Source organism: Protopterus annectens, chromosome 14.part0 (assembly GCF_019279795.1).
Source record: "Protopterus annectens isolate FY-2018-M chromosome 14.part0, PAN1.0, whole genome shotgun sequence".
NCBI lineage: Eukaryota > Metazoa > Chordata > Ceratodontiformes > Protopteridae > Protopterus > Protopterus annectens.
The window spans coordinates 807,327,929-807,350,611 of NC_056748.1; the positions used below are offsets into that span (position 1 = coordinate 807,327,929).

Consider the following 22,683-nt stretch of genomic DNA (forward strand, 5'->3'; position numbering starts at 1 on the left):
AATAAATTAGAACTTGTAGAGGTGGAACGTGCAGTCTGATCTAATAAGTTTACTGTGATGAAGGCTAAAAAATGTGGGCATATTTCTTGTAGTCGTGTAAGTACACCAGTTAATACATGGATAATTACAATTTCCAAGAAAAATAGTGTCTGGATTTATTTTGAGGGAACCAGACTTGTTTAGATACACCTGATGGATTATTGGTGACATGGAGAATAATTTTGTAGTTTGCCAGAATGCAGCAGGGGGTCTTGTTAATAGTTATTTGGCTGTAAATGGATTTGAAATCATTGTCTAACCATACAAGTCTTGAAATTATGGAGTTATGGAGGAAAATGGGTGCACAACCACTGAATACAGAAGCACCTGCTGCAGGGCGTCTGAATGAGTGATGAAGTATTGAACCCTGTTAACGAAAGTGTTTTGGTAATAACACAAATATGAAAATATTTCAATGTCAAGAAGTGTAAAAGTTGGGAAAAGGTTGTGGATAGATGGAAGAGGACTTTAGGGAGGGTAGTTTCTTATTATCGCTTCTGAGCAGCACTACTATTTGCAGGGGACAACTCACCTGCTGAATACATTAAAATAGGCACTGACGCCTTAGTTTTTCATGTTCTATTCTAATAAATTGCTTACTTAATTAAAGCTATGTTCCCACTCTCTTGAAAAAAAATCATATATTTTACCATTGCATAAAGGAGGAAACTCCAGTGACCTCTCTAATTATAGACCTATAGCCATCGTGTGTACTCAAAAGTATTAGAGAACTGTATATACATGCAGATTAATTGTATGATGGACAATAACCTTCTTTGTCTTACTTAACATGGTTTCTGCCCTTACAACAGCACTGTAACAGTTCTGTGTAACTTCCTCACCACAGTAAATGATAGCAGAAACTGTGGAAATTTTGTATCAGTAGTTTTCCTTGACCTATCAAAAGCATTAGAAACTGGTTCAAACCACAGACTGCTTCTCAAACTGTTTGCTCTAGAACTGGAATCAACATCACTTTCCTAGTTCCATAGTTATATAACTAATAGGATACAGACAGTAAAATGAAAAAAAAAACATTTCCTTTTTCTCTCTAATAGACAGAGTCCTTCAAGGCCCTTTGCTTTTCAATCTTTTCACAAATAATCTGCACACTGCAACTAAACATGGTTTTATCATACAGTATGCATATGATTTCACCCTTATTTGCTCAGCCAAAACTCTAGACAGACTGTAGCAGCTCATTCAGGAATTCCTCTCTTCTGCTGAATCTTGGCTATTACTCACAATTGTGGCTTAATCCTTAAGAAATCAAAACTAGTCCTGTTCACCCTAAAGCCACCATCTGTTCAGAAACACCAGTTCTCCATCCACTCATACTGTCTTACAAAATCATATTAGTAACCATATTAAGCTCTTAGGAGTTACCATTGATGAAAATCTAAAATTTGATCACCACATAAAGCAGACAATAAAGAAAACCCATCAGAAGTTTAGCACCCTCTATAGGGCCAAACCATATCTGACAGACAAAGCCAGATTAAACCTAGCACTATCCTTCGTACTTTCTATGTGGTCCCAATCCTCATTAACCTTCAGTCAACCTTGATGTGCTGTATGGAGCAGTGCTGCATAAAGTAGCAAATTCACTTCTAACCACAGATTTAGAATCCACCCCTCTATACCCCTTAAACAGTTGTAATGGCTAGAGCTGAGACATTAATTAAATACACTCATAATCTGTGAATACCCACAATCTGAGTTTGACATCCAGATGAATATCCAAGCCCAGGTACCATTCTACAGCCATGCAACTCAAGTAGACCCCCTGCACTCACTAACAAACTGCTGTCAACTGTAAATAAATTAGAAAATTCTGCAGGAAACTCACTGTATTCTTCAAAAAGTCTGGAACTCCATTTTCTTACCAATCAGCCAAACTAAAAATGCAAAGTCTTTTAAAACCCAACTAAAACAATACTTCTCTGAAGCATGTGCGCATAGTCAACCCCCAGCTAATTCCTGCATTAATCTGTAATTTATCATATCTTTACAGGTACCTCACTATTCTAGAAGCAGTTTCTGTTTTCTCCTAGTTATTTAAAATTTTCTCTACATAATGCTCATCTCACAAACAGCCGAAACATGTCCTTCAACTGTCTTCTTCATTTTCAACTTGTAGTTCTCACCTTTTAGGTAACCTTTTTCGTATATCTACTAGCCCAGAGGTAACCTTTTTCGTATATCTACTAGCCCAGATCTTTTCTGCCCACACTACCTCCACTTTACTTCCTGAATGCATTCTCTCTCAGCTCACATCTGTTCTACCTCCTGAATATATTCGCTCTCTCCCCCTACCCCTCCCATCTTAGCCCATGTCTGTGCTGCCTTCCCACTCTCCATACTTCTCTTGTCCCTTTATCCCTACTACCTACTATTTCACTCTCACCATCCACCACTTAATCCTGTAAACGTGGTTTATTTATTCCTCTCATCCTTTCTCTACTTAGTCTGATAAAAAAGAAAAAATAACACTACTGTAACACCTGGTTGTGTTTATTATCTACAGCAATGTATCCATTGCTTTATTTTTATACTCAAACTTATTCACTCCGTATCAGCTGTGTTTGCTTTGCCTACTGTCATACAAAGTTGTTGTAAAAAATGCATTCTATGTTTGCTCTGTAATGAGCTAAGGTAGCAAAATTTACTTATGTTATTTTCCTCTATATTTCTTGTTTTTTCTTATGTCTATGTGTAATACTTATGACATCCACGGTATGTATGTTTATTGTTACGATATGTATATCTTTACTGTAATGATGCTTGGAGCTTTTCTATCTGTGCTTCTGCTGAAAAGGGGCATTTTTTTTTTTTTGCCTAGTCAGACTGTCCTGCTAAACAAATGCAAACAATCAATAAACAAATGTATAAATAAATTATACTGCCATGGTTTGGTTTTGCAGAGTTGGCAGATAAAGATGATTTGCTTTTCCTTAAAGGCACTATCTGGTGGTGAATGTCTTTGCTAATGTACAGAAGGTCTGATGTGAAAAGTGCAGTCCAACCTCGGTGAAGCTGCCATTTCTCTCTAGGCTGACACACACAATGGACTCCGCTTTGACTGATACTAATTGCTAGGACAGTTGTTGAATTCAACATCTGCCCTAGCAATTGGACATTTGTTGAAATCGGTTATCTTTTGTATGCACTGAAGCATCATTCTCAGAGAAGGTAAGATGCTGCTCAGGGTTAGTAGCATATCGGCCTTGGATTCATGCTGTGAGAGCTCATTTGTCTCTCTGCTCATAAAAGTCGAGGGATGTGGAAGAACTGCAGATGGAAAACTGATGGTCTGGAAAACCGATAAAGATAAAATATCTCCTGGATTATATGACTGGATGAAGGTGTGGAGGGATGAAATTGGATTTCTGTGACAGAGAAACTGCACAGAATGTTGTACCTTACTGTGCAATCCATGTTTACATCTTTAGAGACTGATAAAATGTGCTTCACTAATTCTTGTACTCTAAGGTTGACCGTAACTGAGCCCAGTCTCTTGGCAACAGTTTAAAATCTTTATTTTACACATGCATGTGGGAGACAGAGTTTCAGGAACAGAGCACATGCATGTGGGAGACAGAGTTTCAGGAAGAGAGTCTACCCGAAGTATAACATTTCCAAGCTTGTATACCTTTAATGTGCAGCATCATCGGTTATTAAGACAAAGAAATGTAATACTGACCAATCCTCTTTGGACAAGTTTTAAAATGTATAGCTTCACATACAATAATTGTCTTGTTGCTAAGCATATTTGGACACTACCCAGTTATCTTTGTACATATCTTTCAAACTGGATCACACCCGGCCCCCTGTTGCTTGGGGTCTCAGGCAGAATAACTAACTTCAAAACATTATGTTTGTATGTGGTCTGAGGAAGCTATGTTTGTATATGTGTGTATGTTTGTATATGGTCTGAGGAAGGCCTAGATAATCATTATACTGGTTACTGGATTGTGTTTGGTGTACGGGGCGTTTACTCCCTGGGTGACAACGTTTTTGTGCATTAACTTCAAAACATGTTTACCAGTTAAATTCCAACAGTCAGCAGTTTAACCTTAAGAGAGAAAACATACTTGTTGGCAACTTTATGTACAAAGAAGGTTAATACTTCTGAGACACAAGATTTTCCTAAAAAGGACAAAAGCACATTCGGCTTCTTTACACGTCAAGTTCTTTGTGCTTCTCTTACGCATGCCTTTACACACCTACTCAGACCCTTCTACAAAACATATATACTTCTTATTTAGTTTTCCCTTTACAATCCCCCATTTGCTGCTGTGTATGCATCACCCTTAATATTCTTGCGGTGTATTCGTTCATACATTTTACCAAAGTCTTTCATTACATCATCTGCATTTGTTTCCATTTCGGTATATCCTTCATCAACATTTTGCATCATCAATAACACACTATCACTCTGGTTAGTAAGTACATGCTGCAGTTTTATAGGTGCTTTGGCAGTTAGCAGTTTTAAACATAATGCTTTTAATATAAACAATAATGCAAACAATACTATGGCAATAATCGCTATTAGCATAAAAAAATTGAGTATTCCACCTCCCCATCCAGAAAACAAATTGGTGAGCCAAGCCCACTGAGAACTGTCTGCTTCTTTAGCATTTGACAGTTCAGCAACCTTTTTGCAAGATTTCAAGATGGCTGTCTATTGCGTGTTCGTTATCTGGAATAAACATACAGCATTCCTCGTGCATGAGCGTGTATACACCCACTTTAGAAGAAAGCATGAAATCAACTGCCATTCTGTTTTGTAGCATCACAGTTCTCATTGCGGTCATTTCAGCATTCATGAGACTCACAGTCTCAAAGGTTGAATTTGCCAAAACTTCTAACAATTTTGACAGCTTATGTAGTTCCCAAATGGCTTTAGGAGCTTCATAGGCAGGAAATATATCTGCTCCAGAAATTACATCACCTAAATCCATATGGGCTAGGTCCTTAAATGCTGCCTGGGCTAAATCATGGTGATATATCAGTGAGGTATCTATTTTCCCTACTGGGTTGTTGGCAGGTTTGACTTCTTGTACATTTGAATCTTTCCTGCTGGTAAGACATCAGTATGTCGGATAGCGGGAACCAAGTAGCCTAGAAAGCAGCTGCCTGACCAGTTTCCAGGCAGACATTTATAAGTTCTTTTTCCCCAAATAAAGTAACAATTTTCAGCTTTGGTTGAAACATTATCAAAGACATAACCTTGTTCTGCATGAAATACATCTTTATCTATTACCCCTGTTTCTTTGTACACTTGTGTATCATTACCAGTTTTATATAAAATGTCATAAAATTCATTGTACATTGTGTTGCAATAAGAATCAAAACTTTTGTTTGGTTTTCTAAAGCATTGATATGCTACACTCGTATTGCAGAATCTCCAACCGACTTTTACCTTTTCACTTTTCTGAAAAGACACTGTGCCATTTTGTATCTTAAATAGTTGCACGGAAATCTTGTCTTTATAAGTAACATTTGATGTCTCATAAAGCAGGCTAGTCCTAGTGTCAGTTGCGTTCAAGGGGGATGTGGCCATCATCAATCCTCCATGCAAAATAGGGATAGCAGTACAAACCCAACAGTTGCTAATATTAAAAGATAAGAGTATATGTAAATTTTATAGCTTGATAAGTATTAAGAGTCGGGTGCCAAGAAGTAGCTCTTAGTAATATCAATGTTATTATTGGCACCAGGCAAAGAAATATGGATGGCAGCAGCGGGAAATAAAAATGGCCAAAGTAGCACAAGTAAAAATACGAAAACAAAACAGAGGGCACATACCCAGTGTTGTTGAGGAAAAGGAATCCATATTGTTGAGTTTGATTTTGTAGATTGGGAGACACCAAAAGGTTTAAACTGAGTAGAAGGTGAGGTTGTGGTACCATCAAGAAGGGAAACTTGATCAGTCAACATTGCGATCGGTAGGCTTCTTGCTTCTGGTGCGATGGGCAATAGGCTCAATAAAGTCACCGTCGGTGAAAGAAAGTGGTGGATGATCATCTTGTCAGTAGTACTTTTTGCACATGGGATATGTGGATCCAAGTTGGTGATCCTTGCAGGCGGACATCTGATGTTGTAGTAAGAAGTACCAGAAACGTTCCCTTCCAACGAGGTTGCAAAGAATGCTTGCATCAGAAGTTTTCTTACGTAGACCCAGTCACAGGGCTGGACGGAATGCGTAATGTTTGGATCAGGTGGCTGCATGGAGGAGACAACAGCCTTGTGGTAGCACTGCAAAAGAGAAACAAGGGTTTGGCAATAACGCAACTGATTGTCATCAGTTAAGGTAGTTTCTATGTTTACTGGAGGGGAAGCTGGAAGCTGCATGGGGCAGCCCATTAAAATCTCATGAGGAGACAACTTTCTGGTCGCACTCACTGCAGATCTAACAGAAAACCATATCAAAGGCAAAGCCTCAGGACATTTTAAACCTGTCTCGGCTGTAATTTTTCGCTAACCTAGTCTTGTTGGTCTAGTTGGCAGTCTCAACCATACCAGAGGCCTGTGGCCAGTAAGGGCAATGCAAAGATAGTTTCACATTTAACATAGTACAAATGTCTCCAACAAGCTTTGCAGTAAAATGTGATCCTCTGTCAGAGGATATTTCACTAGGAACCCCAAAATGGGGAATTACTTCAGTCACTAGCTTCTTTGCAACCGTGGTTGCGTCATATTTTGCACAAGGAAAAGCTTCAAACGATCTGGAGAAAATATGTACAATCACTAAAATGCATTTAAATCTTGCACACTGTGGGAGCTCTATAAAATCCCACTGCAAAGAACAAATCGGTTCCCACGGCTTTGCAATATGTTGTGGGGGACAGGAGTAGCTTTACAAATATTAAAAGTTAGACAAACAGAACACATTTGAATTAAATGCTGAACGACCTCGTAAAGGTAAGGTGCATACCAGTTAGGCAAAATTTGCTTGATAAAAACATTTTTACCTGTATGAGCTGGCAAATGATATGCTCTAACCAATTGGTAAAGAAAATTTCATGGGGCTACAGGTCGGCAGTTGGGGTGGAGCCAAAGGTTGTCCGGCCGAGTGCAGCCATCTTTAATTCACCTTAACTTTTCGTTGTCCTCAGCAGCATTCTGAAATTAAAGTACATTAATTAAACAGATAAAACAATGTCAGACTCACTTTTAGTTTGTAATGGCTGCAACTGTATTGCCTAAACAGGAGATGAAAATGCAGCCTGCTTAGCTGCCCAATCGGCTAAATTATTTCCTTTTATCTCAAAGGAAGAGTCAGATTTATGAGCAGCACATTTAACAACGGCTACCTGCTTTGGCAAAAGTAAAGCATTCAACTGTTTATGTACAAAATAAGAGTTTTTTTGTCAAAGTTCCTGAGGAGGTCAAATACCCTTTCTGCTTCCATAATTTATTTATTTATTTTATTATTTATTTATATTTGTTGACCGGGAGTGTCCGACTGGACGTAGGTCCATTTTCAGCGGAGGCCCGGGGAGAAAAGCTCCACGGTTAAAATAAACAGACAGTTACATTGGATTACATAGCGATTAACAATTTACATAGCAATTACTTACAACATATTTACAGATGAAGAACATAGTACATCAGTAGACAACTAGAATCTTTATCTGTGAAGTACATAACAGACATTAACAAATGTTACAAGAAGAAGTTCCTGCTGTATAATAAGTACTGGCTTATGAGCATCTGAGCTTGCTATAATCAAGGTACTTAGTGGAGTGGAAAGAAAGGTAGTGGTTGGATGGGGAGGGTGATATTAGAGTGGGAGTTGCAAGGGCATAGCCAGCATGTTTTTAGGTGCACTTTAGTAAAGTTTTGAAGTGGTTGCATGATGGTATGGAGGTAATTGTGGGTGGGAGGGAGTTCCATAATTTAGCTATGGTGCAAGAGAATAGTGCTTCACCAGCAGAGTTATTGGCTTTAGTGATCTGCAAGTGATTTTTGTTGCTGGATCTTAGTGGTCTGGTGGTGCGATAGGGTTGGAGTAGATTCTGGAGGGATGGGACATTTAGTGGATGATTTACTAGTTTTTGGGCGAGTGGGAGTTGATACCATTGAAGGAGGTGAGGGAGTTCAAGCCAGCCCAGTTCAGCAAGTGAGAGACAGTGGTGACTACGGTAGGATGCCCCTGTGGCGAATTTGGCAATTTTGTTGTAGCAGGTCTCTAGCTTGTTTAGATCGCGTTGCCTTAGGTTGGTATATATTGGACAGGCATAAAGTAGGGTGGAGATAAGGTGGGAATTTGCTATTGAAATATTTGCTGCTTTGAGAAGTTGCTTATTTCTGTATAGCGCTCCTAGTTTTTTGTGGACTTTTTTATGGTCAAGGATATGTGAATGTCAAATTTTAGTTTATTGTCGATTTCCACTCCTAGCAATTTGGTGTGTTCAGTTGGGTATATAGTGGTGTTGTCTTTTGCTGTGATGTTAAAGTGAGAGTTGTTTTGAGTATGTTTGGTGGGGTGGAAGATGAGTAGTTTAGTTTTGTTTGGGTTGAGTATTAACTGGGCATCAGATAACCAAGTTTCAACAGAGGAAAAGGCTTCCTGTGTGACTTTTTGCAGTTTGGGTAGGGACTGGGCTGAGCAGATGATGGTTGAGTCATCTGCGTATTGTATGAGCGTGCCATGTTTGGTGGCAGAGGCTAGATTATTGGTGAAAACAGAGAAGAGTAGGGGTCTAAGGATGGATCCTTGGGGAACCCCTATGGAGACAGGTAGTTGGGGAGATGTCATTCTGCCATACAGCGGATTGTTGGCGGTTAGACAGGTAGCTCTGAAACCAGTTGGTGACTGATTGTGAGAAGGATAGGTTATTCAGGACAGAGATAAGTTGTTTGTGTGGGACCATGTCAAATGCTTTAAATATGTCTAGGAAAGTAGCAGAGGAGAGATAGCCATTGTTTTTATGCTGAAGGATAGTGTTAGTAAAGGAGAGTAAGGCAGTGGTGGTGCTATGGTTTGGTCGGAAACCATGCTGAGTATTGGAAAGGAGATAATCTTCCAAAATCGTGTATGACACCATGCCCATATTTAGAATTAGTAAAAAAAAAAATAGGAACAGTCTTGTCCTTAGCTATTTTACAAGCTTGGATTTAAGGGTAACATATACATATACTTCTTATTTAGTTTTCCCTTTATAACTTTTAAGCAAAAATTAGACAAATGGGTGTTAGAAGCCCTCCACCTAACTTAAAATGGTATTTTTTCAGCCAGTAATTTGCACTCCTACAGGCTTGAGTTTTCCAGGCTCATTCTTATTTGCTTGGTGGCTCCAAAGTTGCTCTGATTCTGTTTCCAAACTTTCAAAGAGTAGTAAAGGAAGTTTTGAGCTGGGTTAAATTCTTCACAGAATCATGATCTCAGAGCGAACACCATTAGAGGGTTCACTACTTTCCCACATGTTTTATTGGGGGGTGTTAGTCTGATAGTGGCACAGAAGCATTTTAGTTAATTTCTACACCTGCAATTATAAGTGTAAGTCTTTCTTTTCTAGGCCACGGGCTTGGGCATTGCTCCCATTGATACACCCCTCCTGTATTATTTAGCATACTTCAGACTCCTTTTCTGGTAAGTCTGAGTTATTCTACATTTAAGATGCACACCTTGACCACGTTTTCATTTCATGATCTAATGGCTGCTAGACTGTTTGCTTATAACAAGCTGATTAAACCAATTTAGGTTGAGCTATTCTGGCCATCCAGTTTTGGGGGGAAATACTTCTCAATTGTTGAAGCCTGTGGTTTGAGACGCTTTCACATCCTCCACAAGTAAGCTTCATCTGTGACTGTCAAGTAAAGATCCCAGAATGCAGCATTTTAGTGGCAGTCCCCTCAGCCAAAAGGATTATTAAGTTGTAGACCTTTGCACGTAAAGAGAGATTCTTGGGCTTTAGTGAGGATTGAGTGTCCTTGCAAACTATTCCATATTTCCTCCCCTGAAGTGTTTTTTTCCTTAGTTATCCATTCATCATTTCATTGTTTTTAGTGTGCTCCCAGAAATTACAAAGCAGGGGAGAAACGAGTTATACAGCTGGATGTCTACCTGCAGCACTGATTTAACTTATTCTTAGTTAAAAAACAAACGCTGTCAACGCTGAAAAACCAAAAGTTCCTGCCGTTTCATTCTACCATTCATTTGGATATATCACAGTTGTGGGATTATCGGATCCTGGTTGGGTGCTCCCTCTGCACTTTTTGTTTTTCTACAGTCTGTTTGTTATTCTTAGTTAAAACCTTTCATGATTGTTTATAATCCAAATGACTGAACAGCTGTATTTTTACCATCTCCAGGAGACATACTGGCCTTTTTGTGGTGCTGTTAAGATTTTAACTAGATGCACAGCATCATTGAATGAATGTATGCATCCTTGGTTTGTCTGTAGCAGACGTCTGTGATATTAACCATTTGGTCATCTCCTGCAGATATTCACTAAACGTTTGTTTGAATCTACATACTAGGATCACAGCATTCTTGACAGGATTGTTATACCCTTATTTCCTTGCTCCTAATTCTCTGCCTTGTCCTTATTTCCTTGCTCCTACCTCTTTGCTTCAGTGGATCATTCTAAAGGTTGTTTATGAATCTTTCCCATAACTTGGGCCCTTTTCAGAAGTTGACTTTCAATAAAACAGTTCTGATATGTGAATACTCATGATATCTGAATGTGTTTTGAGAAGCGCTTTTAAAGTATGTATCTTACTTACCCACTCAGTTCCTACCCTATACTATAACTGAAAACATGGAAATTACCCAAGAAAGTTTAAGATGTATTACGTAAGAAGGTTATTTGGCTTATTTGGAAGTCATACACTGGGAAGTTACCATTTCATTTATTCCGGATGCTGGAGTCACTTATGTGGATAAGAATGGACTGGTTTCTACAGAAGCATCTGTTGAGGTCTTTTTATTTATGCATGGTGGAAGATATAAACAAAGTTTAACAGATACACAGATTGCATTGGATGGATGTGATTCAGAAGTCTGTCTTGAAGATGTTCATGTTTTCATTATGAATGAAAAGTGACTAAAGCAGCATGCATTCATTTTGTAATTATTTGCAGTTGATGCAGAGGATTAAAAGACTGTGTGCTGTAATTAATGATGTACAAAGTTTGATTCCTTCAGCCCTCATTTGCTTACTATGTGACCGTGTGCAAGTCACTTAACCAGACATTGCTCCCGAATCGTCCCTGAAAAGGGGCTGTATGTCCAGTTGCCTTACAAAGTATTACTGTTGTAGAATGTATTGCATAGTAATATATAGGTTTTTGTTTAGAAATGATGTATTACAAACTGAGCTAACAATGCCTTCAGAAACATCCTGAAGTTGTAGATGACAGAAAAGAAGTTGTTGCATCCGTACATATATGAGAAAACTGATTAGGCTGGCCATTTGAGGGCTTTATGGGAAGAATGTAGACATGCACATTTCTTTGAGAAGAAATTATTTAACAATTTCTTATTCATTTTCTAACTAAAATAACTCATTTTAGTTTAATCTGCTGCAGAGAAGCTCAGCAGTTTTTATCCTGCATCAGAGGGTAGTAAGACATTGCTTATAAATTGCTTTTCTTAGATTATTTTTGTATACTATGTTGCATATGGTCATTTGATCATATCTGTTTTGCAAATGCATTCCTACCATGTCAGCAGTTTACTGAGAGCTAATGGATTACCTCAATTACTGTAACAGGTGAAGTATATCAAGCTGGCAGCTGCTTAGTCATCAGACTTTTATTGTTGGACTGGTGCTAGTCAGGAATATTGTATTTGCTAAGCTGACACCTGAATCATGTAGATTCAAGGGACTTGTTAGCTGTTGATGCAGTATGTATGAAAACATTTTACTGTTGACCTCTGCTTCAGTGAATGCAGTATGTGCAAGTTTTCACTTTTTTATGCCCCCTACAGCTGACCATCAGCTGGTCCTAGGAATTTCTCATCTTCCACCTGCTGTACTGGAACCCAATTAACCTCACCTGGACTTTCGTTTACCCATGCTCACGGCTGAGATGGGGGTCATGCCACTCTAGGGCAGCTTCACACTCCTACTTAGGATGATTTGTTTATGCGTCTATATTCCCACTTCCTTTGAAAATCCATCTTTTCCAAGGAATTTAAATGTAAGGTGAGTTTGTAGTATTTTTTTCCCCTAAGGTGAGTTTCTAGTATATTGCACCACTTCTGTGATGACTCAGCCACAGTCCTGCCCCCTAAGGACAACACCCCTCTCCCATCCATCCCTTTTCTTCACCGGGGTCCGGGGATCAGTTGTGAGATGTGCCTAGATGTGCACACCCTCTCCCCCAGGATGGGCACACACTTCCTCCCTACCTTAGCTGTCAAGTACCTGATTTGCAAATTGAACTTGGGTTGCCCTGGCTGTAGTCAGCGCTGTATCCCTCTTCTCCACTGGCATATGCTTAATCTGTGTAGGTTACTGGGTCAGGAGTTACATGAAGTACTTATCTCTCCTGTCTATGCAAGTAGATGTTAAAAACATGTCCCAAAGTGTTTGCTTCTTTCCCGGGAAAACAAATGAAAATGTGTTTTAATGTGTTTTGTCTCCATCCAAAAGTAACTGATGCTGTTGATTTATTTTGTTTACTGTCTTTCTTAGTAAGATTGAAAAGTTTGTTAACATTTTCATGCAAGTGCAATAAACTTTTGTGAAGGTCATCGGAAGAGTTTTCTGAAGTGGGTCCAGACAATGAGATGTTTTCATTTCTCCCACATTGCATAAAAAATCTTCAAATGATAATGTTTTATAATCTGAAGACTGTAGAGTATACTAAAAAATGTAATGCAGTAGTCTCTTTTCATGGGAAACCCGAAATGACATTGATACTAAGTAGCAGTGATTTGGACAGTATACAAGGAAGATTTTCCTTCTCTCCATTTTGTTGTCTTTTTTTTGTTTTTGGACAAGTGCCATGGCATCTTTGACATCAACATGAGTTACCACCAGCTCAGTCATCTTATCTGAAAGACAGCATTTCAGTAGTGTAGTCACCACCTTTGTGCTATTTGTAGTGTCAGCAATGGAACATTATTTTAGATACCTGGTATAAGGCTAGAAGCTACAGCCTTCTAAACTTTCTTGTATCATAGGGGACTGTAGTGTGGTGTCTGTGGCTGAACAGATACCAAAGTAGTGTAAACTAGCCTTTACTGGTGAATCTTGGTATAAGCTGGAACTCAATATGGTAATTCTTCAATTTTCTTTCTTTACTTCATTGGAAATGTAAACATATCTATATTTTTATGGCATCAGAGATTGCTCAGCTGAGCAAGTTGTGGTATCTGTTTCAAGGGTTGCCACTTTTTGTTTTTTTTTTTTTTTTCTACTTGGCTGGCTCTGCAGCAGAGGGTTCAGTCCTGTCCACACTACAGGTGATCTAAGATTGAATTGTGAAGTCCAGGCAGTGGACACTGGGAGACGGAAATAAGCAACCAGTACTGGCTTATCGTTCCTGAGAAGAGATTTAGTTGGAGGGGTCCTATCGCAAAAGGTACACCTGTGAGAAGGCTTTCCTTGCTGCTGTTGCATTTAAGACTCCAAAGAGTTTTAACCTTCACTGTCATAGGTTCATAAGTTGGTACTAGGCTATCAGCCCTAGGGCCTAAACAAGCCTAGCCATAACAATTCCCTGGCTGTTTCTTCCCACACTATTTACTTCCCTGGACCCCTGTCTAGCAGGGCAACTGACATGATCCCCAGGGTGAATTTCCTTTCTCCCATCCAATCATCAAGATTCCTTTTGAAGAGGGCCAGAGAGGCACTCTGCTTGACATGTATGGGCAATCTATTCCAGAGTCTGGGGAGTCTCTGGGTCAGGAACCTATCCCTCCAGCATGTTTTGTTTATTGTGATGACGAGGTTTAGATCCCTGGAGCGTGTGGCTCTGAGTGATTGGGATTTCTTTAAGTGTAGCATGTCCAACAGCTCTGGGTTTGACATGGCCTTGTATGTTAAACATTGATCGCCTCTGAGTAGACGATATGCGACAGAGTATAGCTGGAGTTTTTTAAGGCGGTCAGCATAGGGCATTTGCTTTAGGCCTGTGATTCTTTTAGTGAAGTATTTCTGCGGCCTTTCCAGTTGTTGCAGATGTCTTGAGGTACATACCAAACGGGGCGTTGTATTCTATAATGGGTCTAATGAGGGATGAGTCCAGTGGGACAATGACCTCCTTTTTTCTGGATGAAAAGCCCTTAGTGATGAGGTGTGCCACACAGAAGGATTTCCTGACTGTTGTGGCGATGTGGTTATCGAAGGTGAGACCACTGTCCACCTGTGTCCCTAAGTCTCTTATCACACTTTCAGTGTTTAGTGTACTGCCACCTATATGGTAATTCACGGATACATGTTTTTTCCCAAAGGGGATAACTATACATTTCTTGGCATTGAGCTTGGCCAATTTGCCATTGAGCCAACATGGTTTTGCTTGAATGGGAATCTGAATATATTTTCAAATCAGAATTCTATCAGTATATCAAATATTATACCAGATTCCTTGATGATTTGTTTATACTATGGGATGGTCCGTTGGATGAAATAGGAAAATTTACAAGTTACATTAATAGCACTACGGAATTTTTGAGATTCACCCATGTTGTGAAAGAGGATGGAATAGCATATCTAGATGCTTACATAAGTCATGGGGATGCTGGTTTTATATCACGTATCCATAGAAAGGACACTTTTTCTAATGATTATTTGGCATTTACTAGCAATCACCCGAAGCATGTTTTCAAAAATATTTACAAGGGTCAATGCATAAGGGCAGCTCGGATGTGTTCAACAAAAGACATTATGTTGAAAGAAATAGATCTTATTAGATCTATGTTTATAAACCGAGGATATCCTGGCAAAGTATTAAATGGAATTAATAAATATATAATAGATGAATGGGGAAAGAAGTTCAAGCCGTTGTTAGGAGACAACAATATTAATATTATTTCCACCAATACGGATGATTCTAGATTATCGGAATATGGCCCAAGGGTATGTGTTCTAACCTATTCCCCTATGATTAAAAATGTTGAAACATGTATTATAGATAGATGGAATCAATTTGTTGTTAACAAAGAACCCATTTTAGGCATTCATATGAAAATAGTATATAAGACAGGTTTCAATATTAAAAAATTACTGGAAAGTACAAAAGGTAAATTACCAAGAGAAAATAAAAATACGACAAAATGTGGGCATTGTAACCAATGCAAACATATTAAAATATGCAAAGGTACTAGGTTAGACAATATAAATCACACATATATACCAAGTATTCAGGGAAATTGTAGTTCTACTTTTGTGATCTATATGGCTACCTGTGTAGTATGCAATGCATTCTACATAGGAAAGACAGAAAGACATCTCAAAAAACGTATTTATGAGCATCAGTATGCTATTAGAATTAAAGATAATAGAAATGCTCTGTATCGTCATGTAATAAATACAAATGACAACCATAATTTTATGTTTTACATTATTGATAAGGTAGAACCATCACCTTATGGGGGAAACATTAAAGCTATTTTAGCAATGAAAGAGAGTAAGTGGCAGATTATTTCTGATGCAACAAATTATCCAGGAATAAACGACAATATTAGTATCAAGCCTTTTTTAATATTGAGAAAATAGGCAGTAATCAGTCTGCTACACATTTAAATCAGTTTTCTCCTACTTTGTATTAGTTCTTAACTAACATTGTTTTTTATTTAACATTGTTTTTATTAATTGTGTATCAATCATGGATCAGGTCAATGTAGTTGACCTTACACCATTAGAGTACAAGTTGTACACGTTTTATATATGTAATTTACCTTTAGGACCACATGGCATAGAGAAGCTAGTGTCAGTTAGTTCATCCCAGCATGTATACAATTATAATAGTAAGTAATAGTAACATTGTAGCATTTTTTAGTAACTATTTATCAGCTAGTATTTATATTTAAGGGATGTCTTTATGTAATGCAATTTCATTGTACTGCATATTTTCAATGCATATTAAGGCATATTAATGCAATTAATTAATTAAGCACTGCAATTATTTTTTGGCGCCAAAATGGATTTGAAGAGATATATAAACAGGTTGTAATATTCAAAATGTACGTTCTGAAGAAGTCTGGAGACAGATGAAAGCGCTTAACGTACTTTTATTTTGGTTTTTGTGAATAAAATTGTGTACTAAACTCTTGAGTCCGAGCCGTGGCATCTATCGTAATTGTCTATATACCAGAAGTGTCCTTTTGGATTTATTAAGTTGTCGGTACGCGTGGGAAGTTTTTCCCAAAGGGGATAACTATACATTTCTTGGCATTGAGCTTGGCACCAAGCATTTGTTTCTGTAAGGCCCTTTTGTAGAGTATCCACATCATTTGGGGATTCAATAATGGCTCCCAGTTTGCAGTCATTTGCGAACTGTGTTAGCCAGAGTCCTTTAGTGTTGGCCTGCACTTCAGAGAAGTAGATGCCAAACAAGAGCGGTCCCAAGACTGAACCCTGAGGTACTCCACTTGTCTGGAGCTGGATTTGGAGTTGGCTACTTTTATAGTCTGGGTTCTTTCAGTAAGCCAGTTAGCAACCCATTGGGTGACGTAAGGATTAATGCCCAGTTTAGTAAGTTTATCTATGATTCCAGAGTGGGGGATGGTGTCAAAGGCCTTGGCAAGGTCTAGATAGGCTGTGTGGACCACCTTACCCTTGCCCATGGCTCTAGAGACTGATTCGAAGAAGTCAATCAGGTTCAGGAGACAAGATCGGCCCTTCACAAACCCAAACTGGTTGGGGTCCAGTGTTTGAAGGTTGCCATTGTCTTTGTTTATAAGTTCCATGATAATACGCTCCATGGCCTTGCAGATAAGGCTTGTCAGACTGATGGGATGGTAGTTTCCGGGATCCAAGGTGGATCCCCCCTTGTGGAGTGGGATAACTGTAGCTGTGCGTCACTCAGTGGGCATGAATCCTGAAGTGAGGCTATGATTAAACATGACACTTAGGTGAGGTGCCAGTTCATTTTGTAGTTCATGTAGTACACAGCCCGGGATGTCATCTGGTCCCATGGATGCTGTATTCTTAGCTTTGGAGAGTGAGTTTTTTACCTGTATGGCCATTATTACCAGAATTTGGCAATCTTCCGGTATTGAGATGGGCCATTTAGGGGGTGAGAGGGGGGGGTGAAGTTGGCACTGAATCGATCTGCCAGGATATTGGCAATATCCTTGGGTGGATGAATTGTTGGATGAATTTCTTGACATCAGTGTCTCAGACACATAATAAACAGGTTATTATCCATTATCTGATCATAATCCTCTATGTCGAATTTGGTTAAGTGGGTATACATGTGTGTATGAATGAATGAATACTGCATTGATCAAAATTCCTAACTCACACTGTCTTGGACACTTCAGTATCTTTGGACACATGCCGTCATACTGTACATCTGGGTACAAGTCATTGTCTTTTCCCTGTGCACATTGTGGTGCAGTTAGTGGTGGGTGCACAGGATGGCAGCACAGGTGTAATTATGGCACTGTTCAATGAACTCCACAGGCATCAACCCTCAGAACACTCCAAACGTATTCTTTAATAGCATATATATGCTGCTGCCCACCTTGAATATCTGACTTGGGTAAGCTGTCTTAGTATAGTTGACATGTGGATGGCACAGCAGGAGCAGGGTTTGTACACTTAGATATCTATTAGTATGTAACATATACTATAGCAGTGTACTTATTTAGTCAACTTTCTGCCTCCAAAGTCCTAATTTGGTTCTTCTTACTCCCTTACAGACAACAGGCTCCTTCACAAAAACACGCACACGTACCTTCAGTGCTGTGCGTGCTGTACAGTTTTGGTGTGCAGTACCCCTGTCTTCAATATTGTTTGGCTGTTGATTTCAACTTCCATGTGGTTCTGTTGCAACAACTGTCTCCGTTCTTTGATTTTATCACTCTTTCAGTTTCTAAGTTTAGATTTCAGGAGCACTGAATGCTTAAATACACTCCTATAATGCATAAATGAAACAGTGCTCTGTACACCATAGAAATATATGGCATACTGTGTATACTTAGTGCCATACCTTCTTCTGAGTAGATTACAGTTCTCAGATTGGCATGAGAATGGTTCTGTTTGTGAGACATGCTTATGGCTATACTATTTACAATATATGACCTGCTGTGAGTCTGTTGTGTGTAGCAAACTATCTCTGTGAGCACCCTACCTATTGTGCCATTATTTTCTAGTTTGTGATTCTGTTTATTTCCTGTAACCCAGGTCAGAGTTATAAAGTACCTTCTGAATCTACCCAGCTGCATGTAAAGAAACAGAGCTAATGAAATATAAAGAAAGGGAAGAAGCAGAACCGGTCATCGATGGGCAGAGCACTCCAAAACAGGAATTTAGTAGTTACTTACCTGAGGAGGAGGAAGACATAGGAAACTGACGGAAGGAAAATGGTAGAATACTAATATTTTTGACTCCATTACTCATGATGGACTTGAGTACACAAAACATTAGCTGGAACATCTTCGATTTATATGTATAGCATAGCATAGTGATTATCAGTATTTTACTTGAGGCAGATTTGTATAGCTCATGGGGTCATGAAAGGTGTTTCATACCAGCCTAGTTGCAGGTAAAGCAACAGAACTCACCTTTGAGCAAATGAGCCATGGGTGCACAAACGCAGGTAATTTATAACTGTGCAGAAAATACCAACAAAAAAATTTCAGACAATCCAGTGGCCAGTAGCAGAATAGCATACTTTAAAGTTCTGCAATAATTAGTGTCCAAGAAACAACTAAGCAGTTTTCTGTTTTCATTAAAGAGCAAAATAAAAATATTCCAATTGGATGGGAAACTGCAAATTCATCCCTGCAGTAGCACATGTCTCTTATGGAAGTGTCATTTCACATTGTTGCCTGTTTAAGAACTGTCCAGCTTCCAACTTAATTTTTCTTCTAGTAATTCCTTTCTTATGCACACCCAAGTCTTCTAGTCATTGCATTTCTTTTAAAGTAGTTCATCTCTTCTGCATGAACGTTTTTCTCTACATTATCCTCAAAGTTCATTACTACAAAGTCTAAGCTGTCATATTCATTCTCTGGTTACTCACTAAGCACAATTCAGGGTCATGGTAGGCAGAGCCTGTCCTGGTACGTAGTAGACACAAAATGCTGGATAGGGTACCAGCCTGTTACAGGTCAGAACTACACTCCCAGACACACATGCATGCATGGCATGCACACCTACCTGTAAAATGGGTGCTCTCTAACACCTCTACAGCACATCCTATGGTTATGGCAGGGAATCGGAGAACCTGGTGAAAGTCCACAGGGACTTGGGGAGATGAAAGCAGGCTGCACAAACAAGATACTTCAGCTGTGAACCAGCTGAAGAACCAAGTGCTGTCCTGCAGTTGTTTACTGCTATGTCACTATCTCTGCAGCTGCTGTATTATTTTTACCAACTCCAGTTAGTCATACTATCGTGTATATTAAGCACATTGCACAGTTCTGGGTCATTTGTAAAGACATACACTCCTCTCCCAATCCCACTGCAGTGTGATTGCACAGATATTAAAGATTAGTTTACTGCGTTAATAACTTCCCTTTTATCATTGCAGACATTATCTGCCATTACTGTCTGTGACTTGTTAAGTTTTCAGCTTATACAAAGACTGCAATTTTGCCTTTGTGCAATTTCTTTATTAAATTTTGGGGCATTTTTAAAGTGCCTTGCTAAAATCCTGATATACAAGCATTGCAGGCCTATCCTTGTGTAAAACTTTAGTTACTTAAAGAACTCATCATTTTTTTTTTGTCTTCCCTCAGTGAATATATGTTACCTTGAGCATTATGCTCTCAGGGCCATGGAGAAAAATGAGGAAAAACATGAACCATCCCCTGGTGACTACCTGAATGATGATCCCTCTTGGGTCACCTTTTGGCTGGTGTAGGGAATGAATGGGCTGATGGAATGAGATATGATCTGAATATCATCAGGAGCAGAAGCAGTAATCCTCAAAGGAAAAAAGACAGAGAACTATACTCCATATGTGTCAGAGTGCCACACAAATGCAAAAAGATTACACAGTTTTGTACTTGCAGAAATCAGACCAACTGAAGCAGTTTTTCATTTCTGTCCAGTTCTTATTCATGTGAAGCAGTCGCCTAAAACATCCAGGTTACACACACACACACACACACACACACACACATGCAACTGTTTTCAGCCACAGCCCATGTCATAAGTAAAAAGCCACATTAACAAAGATCCCATCAATGACAAGATAATTCATACATTAAAACATTATAGTAACAAAATTATGATAAAATGACTCGAAACATCATCACAGCAACTCATAAAGACTAAAAACGTTTTGTGGAAACTCTAAGCCACCGGACTCTGTGCCTTTTGAAACACAAAATGACTGTCTGTACACCGTAATACAGCTAAGTGCTTTTGTTCTTTTATTAGACCTTCACGAGAGCAAGTGACAAGTATATACACTGCTATGTAAAATTGAAGTAGTTCATTATAAATATAATGTATCTTGCTACTAACAACCAAATGCAAACATTTTATGAGTCTAAATATTAAAAATTAGAAATCAAATTCTTTGCAATTTTAACAAATAGTTAATATTAATATTTTCATAACCTGGCAGTTTATCTGCTGACAATATAATTTGGCAGTTTAACTCCTACACTTCAAGACTATTGTTAATATTACCGCAAAAAGGTGTTTCTATAACCTAATCACAAAAAACGCAAACTTCCTAAACTCAGTACTACTGGCATGTTTAACTAGAGTGTGATGATGTGAGGTATTGCCGGCATTGCCAGGAGAAGTAGGGCAGTGATGTGTAACCTATGCCAGCACAGCTAGCTGGAATTGTGTAAATAATTGTATGTCATTTGTATATCAAACTAATGTGTACAGATACTTGTGTTGAAAAATGTATTTGTAAAGCTGCTTGTGGTAAAAATGTACCAACAGTGTCCCCTGTTGGATGGAGAAAGAAATGTACATATATTATTGCAACTGTTTAAATGTATATGTTTTAGCAGGTACGTATCACTTCACCTAAAACTCATTTCACCAAGACCAAATCATCTAAAGTTCATTTCACCTAAAACTCATTTCACTGACAAGTAGTACTCTAAAGCAAGTCAATGGTGTATGTCCTTTTCCCCACTGTAGTGTGATCCTGGTATTTGTATATATATTAAGGGGAGTGTGGGGGTTGGCTTTTACCAAATAATGTAAAACAAAACCAGTGACCATAAAACCAAAGTAAGTTGAGGGGCTGTGCCCCCCCAAACTATATATACACTAACACCAGGATCGCACTACAGTGGGGAAAAGGACATGTACCTTTGAGTTGCCTTGCTGTACTACTTGTTAGTGAAATGAGTTTTAGGTGAAATGAACTTTAGGTGATTTGATTTCGGTGAAATGAGTTTAGGTGAAGTGATACGTACCCATTTTAACAGAGGATACCGGAAGAGAAAAGGCTAATCTCAATCCACCTGACTTTGGAAAATAATAAAGAAATTAAATTACTGTCCGTAAGCCATAAAAACATTATCTTACAGTTCTTAATGCAGCCAGAGAGAAAAAGTCTGTACTAGGAAGCTCCCTGCACTGTCATTGCAGTGAACTAATTGCTGCTGTGGAAGGGTGGAGGTTTGAAATTGTTTTATGACTTCCAGAAGTTGCAGCAGATCTTAGCAAGGCTCCCTGTGTGTGTATTATTGACACATAGGTGCTAAATCCTGTCAGTTTCTAGCATTTGGGGGTTGCATAGTTACCATAAATCAGATGACTAGATGCATGTGATGTCATTCTGTAATCCATCACTAAAACTAATGATGTTAAGTTGTCAATCTCGCCTTCATTCTTGCTGGATGGGTTCGGAGCCGATCCTCGGCTCCGACTCGGCCAATACTAAAGCTCGAGAGCTATTTTTACTGGCTCGAGGCTCCCCTATATCCCACAGTGCTAGGCAGTAAATACCCAGATCTCGTTTGCCGCTTTAGCTACTAGGTGCTTGTTTCTACCGGCTCTGCAGGTTAGTGACTTTTTATAGTGGTTAAACTTTAAAATCCCCTTATTTTTCTTAGGATAGTTTCTCAAAACAGTTTATTTAGTTATCTATCCCTAGTTTTATTCGGGTTCCCCTAATTGTTTTTCCTGTTTTTCCCCTGTTAATTTCCTTAGGCCTTCGGGCCCTCCTCCCTTCCCCTTAGTCATACTTTGTTGTGGGAGTGGTTGGCTTATTTTTCCCCTTTCTTTAAAGGTGTGTGTGTGTGTGTGTGTGTGTGTGTGTGTGTGTGTGTGTCTGTGTTTTACAGATCTTTAGGATGTCTAAAAACTCCAAGGTCTCAGGCTTCAAGAAGTGTGACTCGTGCTGTCAGAAAATGTCTCTGACAGACGGTCACACTTCTTGTGTATATTGCCTGGGACCTTTGCACCTGCAGGACTCTTTTTTTATTTATTTATTTATTTTATTTTACATTTGTTAACCGGGAGAGTCCGACTGGATACATGTCCATTTTCAGCGGAGGCCTGGGGAGAAAAGCTCCAAGTACATAACAGA

General features: G+C 38.9%; 1 protein-coding gene across 3 annotated transcripts in view; it reads left to right on the forward strand.

The window, feature by feature from the left end:
* SFXN2 (sideroflexin 2) overlaps window positions 1-22,683 on the forward strand; it is a 666,316-nt gene that overhangs the window by 75,606 nt on the left and 568,027 nt on the right. The window contains exon 1 of one of the 3 annotated variants that reach the window (XM_044056548.1): window positions 12,182-12,200. The exons of the other annotated variants lie outside the window; for them this stretch is intronic. The gene's annotated coding sequence lies outside the window, so the exon portion shown is untranslated. Of the gene's footprint in view, window positions 1-12,181; window positions 12,201-22,683 lie in introns of those variants that run through there. 3 annotated transcript variants of the gene reach the window in all.